Below are 10,000 nucleotides of genomic sequence, written 5' to 3' on the forward strand. Positions count from 1 at the left end.
AAATCTGCAAAGTTAGTTGCCTCCTAAAAAGCTTATTGATTATTTACTTATGTTTATTGTAGGCGATTTCAACTAATGAAATATGAAAAAAAAAATGGTCAGTTCTAAATGATATTTTCTCTATGTAAAAATAATATCAAAATACTAAAAATATTCTATAATGATATTTATTCTATTTACACAATTGAAGAATATTAAGATGTTTCCTATTTTGTTTATTACCCAACGTTGCATTTCCCGATAATTTTTCTCCAAGAGAAGTTAAAAAAAGTAAAGACGCATTCTTCCAGCAACCCTTATTAAAGAAGAACGGAAGTGAAGTCATTATGTCATAAAGTTCCAGATTATCCGTAGTTACTTTGCTATCACCGAAAGTAAAAATTCCAGAGAAGAAATGAAATAATGATTCCAGACTGGTATACTGCCATAAAATGAGTTTAAAATGCAAGCTATTATTTGCACTGACTAGACTCTTTGCAAGACCATCATTCCAGGAAAGATCCGTATAATACACATCAGTTATTCGAAGTATTCATTCCCTGTTAGCCAATAATAGCGACAAAGTGTCTAGGGTTGCGCTCAGAGGCCATCCTTTAGATGTGACCCAGTTTGTTCTTCGTATATATACCTCACTCCGAGGCTACTGTTACCAGCGAGTCGGTATTGACAGAATCCTGATAAGTTTCTGTTCCAAGTGTCAGAGTCTGTGTTCCTTCACATCGGCTTTGTCAGTCCATTAGGCTTCCGTTGGCGTGCATTTTCTGCTACGAATTTAGGAGGTTGACGGTAAATTCCATTTTGGGTGTTGGATGCGTGGGATCGTAGTTGACATTCTCATTCCACCAGTGGCCTGATACAAGGTATCCTTCTGGTGAAATATCTTGAAATTGATGTTATTTCTGCCAACTCACTTCTTTGCATCTAAGTATTTCAAATTATTTTTTTTATTTATATTGTTAGGATAATTGGTAGACAAATAGCTTTGGCTAATCTCAATCCCAGATGTGAATATATTCAGAGAATATTTCCTAGATAAATTACATCTTAAAATCGAATCTTATAAAATGATTTGTGGCATTGGAAAATGTTATACAAATTCCTTGGTCAATAGGACCATTAGGATAAATGTCTCTTCTCTTCCGCCATTCTATTTCTGCCTCAAATACAATATGCATTTCTTCCTATCTTCTTCCTCGCTGAATTAGTAATCGCTTCTTGCATCATGACAATGTATTGAGATCTTTTCGAAACTGTTTACAGAATTGTTTCCACTTATCAAACACTGATGAATAAAAAGTGTTTTTCCTTATGTCACTTCTCTCACTTCCTAGTTTTATATAATTCAAAGATGCCATTATTCTTTATTCTAGTAAAGAAAATATTTACAGATATGTATTCAATTCATCTGTAAGATGATATAGCAATCAACCGTAAAATGGTGTATAAATGATGACCTTATGTAAAATATAACTGGGATAGATGGTTTGGGCATGCTCTTCGCGCTCCCCAAGAGAGATTAGCTCACCAAGCTTTCAACTGGGCTCCACAAGCCACTAGAAGTGTTGGAAGACCCAGGCCTAGATGGCTGAGGACTCTGAAGTGTGAAGTAGGAGATGATGAATGGAGAGGTTTTGACTTAAAAGCTCAAGATAGAGACGACTGGCGAAATCTAACCGAGGCCCTTTGCGTCAATGGGCGTAGGAGGAGATGATGAGGATAATGAAGTTTATTATTGAAGCAAAATAAAGTGATATTGCATATACAGTAGTCAAAGAAAGTAAGATAAATATTTGTCATCTATTGAGGATGATATAAAGAAATTTAAGAAATATAGGTTGCTGGAAGAATATGTTTTTACTTCCCAACTCCGCTTGGAAAGAAATTCTTAAGAAAGGGAACTTCTAGTTATCAACATAGGCAGGAAACCTCTTAGTATTGGTGGCCGATATGGGAATGTCACTGACTGGTGAATGCTATACAGGGGTTTGTGTACCGCTCAAACTCGTTATTTTTTTTGGTCGCTGCAACCTCATCATCCTTTTGAGCTAAGAATGGGGGTGTGGGGGGAGTCATCAGCAGCTACTACCTGGCCCTCCTTGGTACTAGCTTGGGTGGCGGCCGCATGGGCGTTGATCATACATACACACACACACACACACACACACACACATATATATATATATATATATATATATATATATATATATATATATATATATATATATATATATATATATATATCGTCAGTCTTTAGGACTTTGTCCTGCTCGATAGGGCAAGGCAATATCACTGTCCCTTGACTCTGCCATTCATGAGTGGTCTTTAAACCTTAAACTTCAATAGAATGAATTATAATGCAAAGACGAAAAGACAGTTATTTCGAAATAGCTCGCCATTGAAGCTAATTTCTGAAGAACTAGGTATACATTTTCTTGGAAACAAAACGATTTCCACAGCAGAGAGATGATGCTAATTATATTGCATTTCACAACGATTCCCAAGTGCAGATTATTTATCCCAGGGATTTAATTTCCCGACGTTAAGTCTTTGAACAAATTCATAATATTTTTTCCGGCGTGTTTCATAAAAGCGAGTTCTGCATTAAGACTTCTTCATCAGTTCATAATGGAAATTCGATGTCGGAGAGTCGAAAGAGAAAATAAAACTAGAAAGAATATACTTGCCATTGTTTTATTTTATTTTGATTTAAAAACAAGAATGGTTTCATTCTGTGTTACCACAGAACCATATCAAAATAAAATTGAGGAATCGATCATCGTGTCTTTTCTTGATAATCCGTTTCAAAATTTAGCTCAATATATTTCATCGAAATGATATTCGTATATTAAGTACGAATTCCAGTATAGGAAATAATATTGATTTTACCATATTGCTAACGATAAGTATTATGATAACAGAGATTATCTCCCCAATATGATAAAGAGTAAGTGGCTGGTCTATTTATATATATATATATATATATATATATATATATATATATATATATATATATATATATATATATATATATGATAAATTTTGCACATTTTTACGTGTTTTTCATATTCAAATAAGCCATATATATTTTTGATATATTAATGTCTGGATTCTCTTAACAACCTCGGGATCACAGACCCAGGCGAAATCTCACAAAGACAAGAGCTTGGCTCCGGCCGGGAATCGAACCCTGGTCGGCAAGCTTATATAGACAGTGACTAATCCACTTGGCCACGAACAAAGATAAAAGTCAATGACAATTCTACTGTACTTCTACCTGTCGAATTCAGGTATTTTGTACTTAGAATTGAAATCAACCCATCTTCACCATCGTAGCTAATTGGTAGTTTGTTACTTGGCATTCAATTAATGATAAATTTTGCACATTTTTACGTGTTTTTCATATTCAAATAAGCCATATATATTTTTGATATATTAATGTCTGGATTCTCTTAACAACCTCGGGATCACAGACCCAGGCGAAATCTCACAAAGACAAGAGCTTGGCTCCGGCCGGGAATCGAACCCTGGTCGGCAAGCTTATATAGACAGTGACTAATCCACTTGGCCACGAACAAAGATAAAAGTCAATGACAATTCTACTGTACTTCTACCTGTCGAATTCAGGTATTTTGTACTTAGAATTGAAATCAACCCATCTTCACCATCGTAGCTAATTGGTAGTTTGTTACTTGGCATTCAATTAATGATAAATTTTGCACATTTTTACGTGTTTTTCATATTCAAATAAGCCATATATATTTTTGATATATTAATGTCTGGATTCTCTTAACTTTTATCTTTGTTCGTGGCCAAGTGGATTAGTCACTGTCTATATAAGCTTGCCGACCAGGGTTCGATTCCCGGCCGGAGCCAAGCTCTTGTCTTTGTGAGATTTCGCCTGGGTCTGTGATCCCGAGGTTGTTAAGAGAATCCAGACATTAATATATCAAAAATATATATGGCTTATTTGAATATGAAAAACACGTAAAAATGTGCAAAATTTATCATTAATTGAATGCCAAGTAACAAACTACCAATTAGCTACGATGGTGAAGATGGGTTGATTTCAATTCTAAGTACAAAATACCTGAATTCGACAGGTAGAAGTACAGTAGAATTGTCATTGACTTTTATCTTTGTTCGTGGCCAAGTGGATTAGTCACTGTCTATATAAGCTTGCCGACCAGGGTTCGATTCCCGGCCGGAGCCAAGCTCTTGTCTTTGTGAGATTTCGCCTGGGTCTGTGATCCCGAGGTTGTTAAGAGAATCCAGACATTAATATATCAAAAATATATATGGCTTATTTGAATATGAAAAACACGTAAAAATGTGCAAAATTTATCATTAATTGAATGCCAAGTAACAAACTACCAATTAGCTACGATGGTGAAGATGGGTTGATTTCAATTCTAAGTACAAAATACCTGAATTCGACAGGTAGAAGTACAGTAGAATTGTCATTGACTTTTATCTTTGTTCGTGGCCAAGTGGATTAGTCACTGTCTATATAAGCTTGCCGACCAGGGTTCGATTCCCGGCCGGAGCCAAGCTCTTGTCTTTGTGAGATTTCGCCTGGGTCTGTGATCCCGAGGTTGTTAAGAGAATCCAGACATTAATATATCAAAAATATATATGGCTTATTTGAATATATATATATATATATATATATATACACACATCTCAATTGATTGATTGATTGATTTAAAGTTTTCTGGGATTCTAACATATTAGGTCATAGACGCTGATATCATTTACTATACTGTATGTAAAGAATAAAAGAATATTCAGTTAAAAATATTAAAGATAAGATGTTATCATAAAAGTTAAATAGTTTTCAGAAGACCTGCTACTATAAATATATATATATATATATATATATATATATATATATATATATATATATGTATATATATATATATATATATATATATATATATATATATATATATATATATATATATATATGCATATATATATATGTACATGTGTGTGGGAGTGTGTGTGTGTCCAACTATGACGCTGAGCGTTACCGCAAAGATATTATATATATATATATATATATATATATATATATATATATATATATATATATATATATATTATATACATATACATATATATATATATATATATATATATATATATATATATATAAATATATATATATATATATATATATATATATATATACATATATATATATATATATATATATATATATATATATATATATATATATATATATATAATATCCTTGCAAAAACGCTCAGCGTCACTGTCAGATGTATAACTATTTGGTCTCTCCCCTTCCCTTTGGTAGGGGGGGTGGGAAGAGGGGGTTATCCGAGAGGCACAATGTGTAAGTTTGTGCGTATGTGTGCGTAAAATAGTATGCTTTGACAGGAAATGCTCGGAGAACGCAAATATCCGTTAAGGCTTGTCAATTAAACCCCCAAAAACTCTCATCTGCAAAAAAAAAAAAAGTTAAATTCCTATATCTCCCAATTTCTAATCATATGTTACTAGTCATGAGGGTCAAGACAGACCATCACGAATTAAACTGAAACAGAATCTAGAGGTTAATGATTTACTTGTTAACTTTTGGCCCAACTGCAAATCGTTATCATTTAAAGCTGTAAAGGTGGTCCTTGACTGGCAGAGGCAAGGGGCAGTGATATTGCCCTATCGAGCAAAACAATGCCCTAGAGACTGACCATATGCATTTATAGTCAGCGCCCTAGCCACCTCTCCACCCAAGCTAGGACCAAGGAGGGCCAGGCAATGGATGCTGATGACTAAGCAGATAGAGATATAGGCTCCCCCAAACCCCCCATCCTTAGCTCAAATGGGTGGTGAGGCTTTAGCGACCAAAGGAAATAAGTTTGTAGGGGACTCGAACCCCAGTCTGGCATTCACCAGTCAGGAACATTACTACAACGGCCACCCCAACATTGATGCAATGTTGGTCTCTATAGTTAAAACTCAGGCCATGGTTGAATTTCTCTTTGACTGTTGGTTTCCCCGAAAGGCTGAATGTTACATTCCTATCTCTCCCAGGGTGTAATGAATTCTTGATTGAGATGAGCAACAAACAGTCTTTGAAATTTTGTTCATGTAATTATTTGAAAAATCGAATAAACAAATAAAGGAAAAATATTTCATTCCGCAATAGTGTATCATATGCAATCCTCCATTACTTTCCTACTATTGAATTTCATAAAAGTTAAGATGAGTAACAGTTAGAAATTTTGTCAAAATCTAAGAAATCAGACGAATAGAAAAAAAAAATTTTCGTGCTGCAACAGTATTGCCTAATATTGAATTTCATCACTACTGCTAAAAAAGATGATAATAAAATCCTATCTGACTCCAGCCTAAACCTCTTCCGTTCCAGACCTGCCAGTGTGCAGCGACGGATCCCAAACGGTGACAGTTGTCGAGGGGGAAGATGTGAGATTGACGTGTAATGTAGACGCGAATCCAAAGGATGGCCTAAGGTTTACCTGGTACTTCAACAACACCCTCGACACCGTTGAGGTTGAGAGACATCGAGTTCAGGTCAAATCAGGTTACAGCTATTTGGACTACACTCCCAGGTCAGTTAGACTTTCTGTATTTTATTTTGACTCTGCGAGGAAAACAAATAGATTTTGTGTCGATTTTGATTTTTGTTATTTTTTTTATTATTATTATTTGTACCATCGTATTGTTACGCTTAGATAGTATTTAATTTCAACATTTCCTTTTAATGTTTAGATATAAAATTTTTACAAGTTTTATTGATCAATACTCTTCATTCGACAAAGAAATTCTTGAAATTAATTAGCAATTCTAAGTAAAAAAGAAAAGACGTGAAATTTATTTTCTTTTATTTCATTCTAGGCCTTAAATATCCAATTTTTACCGAGAATAAACAACTGCAATTTACTAAATACAATTTTCATATCAATGATAAAATAATGACTTCAGGTGTAATACCTCAGTTATCCTGTTAAACTACCTAATAATAATAAGTATAACTTCTGTAAATAAAACTAGTTTATTTTTGTGTGATCTAAAGAAATCCCAGAATCAAACATCTCTCCCTTTCACGTATCATCCATGTTGCCATTCTTACAATCCATTGATTAATCTCGTACGCAAGATTCCCACCCATAGGCCTATCAAGTGATCCTAGAATTCTCCTGTCCAGGTGTTTGAGAGACTACGGCATGCTGGCCTGTTGGGCTACAAACACCATTGGGACTCAAGCTGATCCCTGCCAGTTCACCGTTGTCGAAGCTGGTAGGTTACGACAGAGCTTATTTTATTCTTATCTCTTGAGGAGACCTTTATAATTTCCTCCTATTGAGGAAACCATTATAATTTCCTCCTATTGAGGAGACCATTATAATTTCCTCCTATTGAGGAAACCTTTATAATTTCCTCCTATTGAAAAAAACCTTTATAATTTCCCCCCAAGAAGCTTGTAACCTTTTGGGGCATGTAAGGTTGGGTTAGATGAACATAAGTATATGCCCACTTATGAACGTATATACCTATATGCTTGCATTTACAACTGTTCTATGGTTAATTATACGTAGCTATATACGTTCACACACGCATACAAACACACACATATACATATATATATATATATATATATATATATATATATATATATATATATATATGAATATATATATATATATATATATATATATAGATATATATATATATATATATATATATATATATATATATAAATATATATATATGAATATATATATATATATATATATATATATATATATATATATATATATATATATATATATATCACTTGTTACACAGAGTATTATACTGTATCATTATAGCTGTCAATCGCTTCATGCTTATAATTGGTAATTTTTTCATAAACTGAGTGACAATAGCTATTATTTCTGCTAACTCACTTCTTTGCATCTAAGTATCTAAAATTACTTTATTATTTATATTATTTGGATAATTGGTAGAAAAATAGATTTGGCTAATCTCAATCCTAGATGTATATATATTCAGAGAATATATCCTAGATAAAATACATTTTTAACTCGAATATTATTAAATGATTTGCGGCATTGGAAAATATTATACAAATTCCCTGGTCAATGACACCATATGGATAAATGTCTCTTCTCTTCCGCCATTCTATTTCTGCCTCAAATACAATATGCATTTCTTCCTATCTTCTTCCTCGCTGAATTAATAATCGCTTCTTGCATCATGACAATGTATTGAGATCTTTTCGAAACTGTTTACAGAATTGTTTCCACTTATCATACACTGATGAATACAAAGTGTTTTTCCTTATGTCACTTCTCTCACTTACTAGTTTTATGTAATTCAAAGATGCCATTATTTTCTATTGTAGTGAAAATAATATCTACAGATATGTATTCAATTCATCTGTAAGATGATATAGCAATCAACCGTAAAATGGTGTATAAATGATGACCTTATGTAAAATATAACTGGGATAGATGGTTTGGGCATGCTCTTCGCGCTCCCCAAGAGAGATTAGCTCACCAAGCTTTCAACTGGGCTCCACAAGTCACTAGAAGAGTTGAAAGACCCAGGCCTATATGGATGAGGACTATGAAGTGTGAAGTAGGAATTGATGAATGGAGAGGTTTTGACTCAAAAGCTCAAGATAGAGACGACTGTCGAAATCTAACCGAGGCCCTTTGCGTCAATGGGCGTAGGAGGAGATGATGATGATAATGAAGTTTATTATTGAAGCAAAATAAAGTATTATTGCATATACAGTAGTCAAAGAAAGTGAGATATACATTTGTCATCTATTGAGGATGATATAAAGAAATATAAGAAATAGAGGTTGCTGGAAGAATGTGTCTTTACTTGCCAACTTCGCTTGGAAAGAAATTCTTAAGAAAGGGAACTTCTAGTTATTAACATAGGCAGGAAACCTCTTAGTATTGGTGGCCGATATGGGAATGTCACTGACTGGTGTACCGCTCAAACATATTAGTTTCTTTGATCGCTGCAACTTCATCATCCTTGTGAGCTAAGAATTGGGGTTTGGGGGAACCATCAGCAGCCACTGCCTGGCCCTCCTTGGTACTAGCTTGGGTTGAGTGTGCATGGGCACTGATCATATATATATATATATATATATATATATATATATATATATATATATATATATATATATATATATATATATATATATGATCAAGAGGTATTAGTTTGTTTAGTGTAGTTGGAAAAGTGTATGGTAGAGTAAAGATTAATAGGATTAAGGATAAAACAGAGAGTGCAATCTTGAAAGTACAGGGTGGTTTTAGAAGAGGTAGGGGTTGTATGAATCAGATTTTTACAGTTAGGCAGATATGCGAGAAATATTTAACAAAAGGTAAGGAGGTGTATGTTGCGTTATTGGATCTGGAGAAAGCGTATGATAAAGTTGATAGGGAAGCAATGTGGAATATGATGAGGTTATATGGAGTTGGTGGAAGGTTGTTGCAAGCAGTGAAAAGTTTCTACAAAGGTAGTAAAGCATGTGTTAGAATAAGAAATGAAGTGAGTGATTGGTTTCCTATGAGAGTGGGGCTGAGACAGGGATGTGTGATGTCGCCGTGGTTGTTTAACTTGTATGTTGATGGAGTGGTGAGAGAGGTGAATGCTCGAATGCTTGGATGAGGATAAAAGCTGGTAGACGAGAATGACCATGAATGGGAGGTAAATCAGTTGTTGTTTGCGGATGATACTGTACTGGTTGCAGACACAGAAGAGAAGCTTGACCGACTAGTGACAAAATTTGGAAGGGTGTGAGAGAAGGGAGTTGAGAGTTAATGTGGGTATGAGTAAGGTTATAAGATGTACGAGAAGGGAAGGTGGTGCAAGGTTGAATGTCATGTTGAATGGAGAGTTACTTGAGGAGGTGGACCAGTTTAAGTACTTGGTGTCTGTTGTTGCAGCAAATAGTGGAGTGGAAGCAGAAGTACGTCAGAGAGTGAAT

At 34.2% G+C, this 10,000-nt stretch overlaps 1 pseudogene; it reads left to right on the forward strand.

Annotated features, from left to right (window-relative positions):
* Positions 1–10,000, forward strand: part of LOC137650720 (kin of IRRE-like protein 2) — a 160,961-nt pseudogene that overhangs the window by 121,391 nt on the left and 29,570 nt on the right.

This window comes from Palaemon carinicauda, chromosome 12, assembly GCF_036898095.1.
Source record: "Palaemon carinicauda isolate YSFRI2023 chromosome 12, ASM3689809v2, whole genome shotgun sequence".
Lineage (NCBI taxonomy): Eukaryota > Metazoa > Arthropoda > Malacostraca > Decapoda > Palaemonidae > Palaemon > Palaemon carinicauda.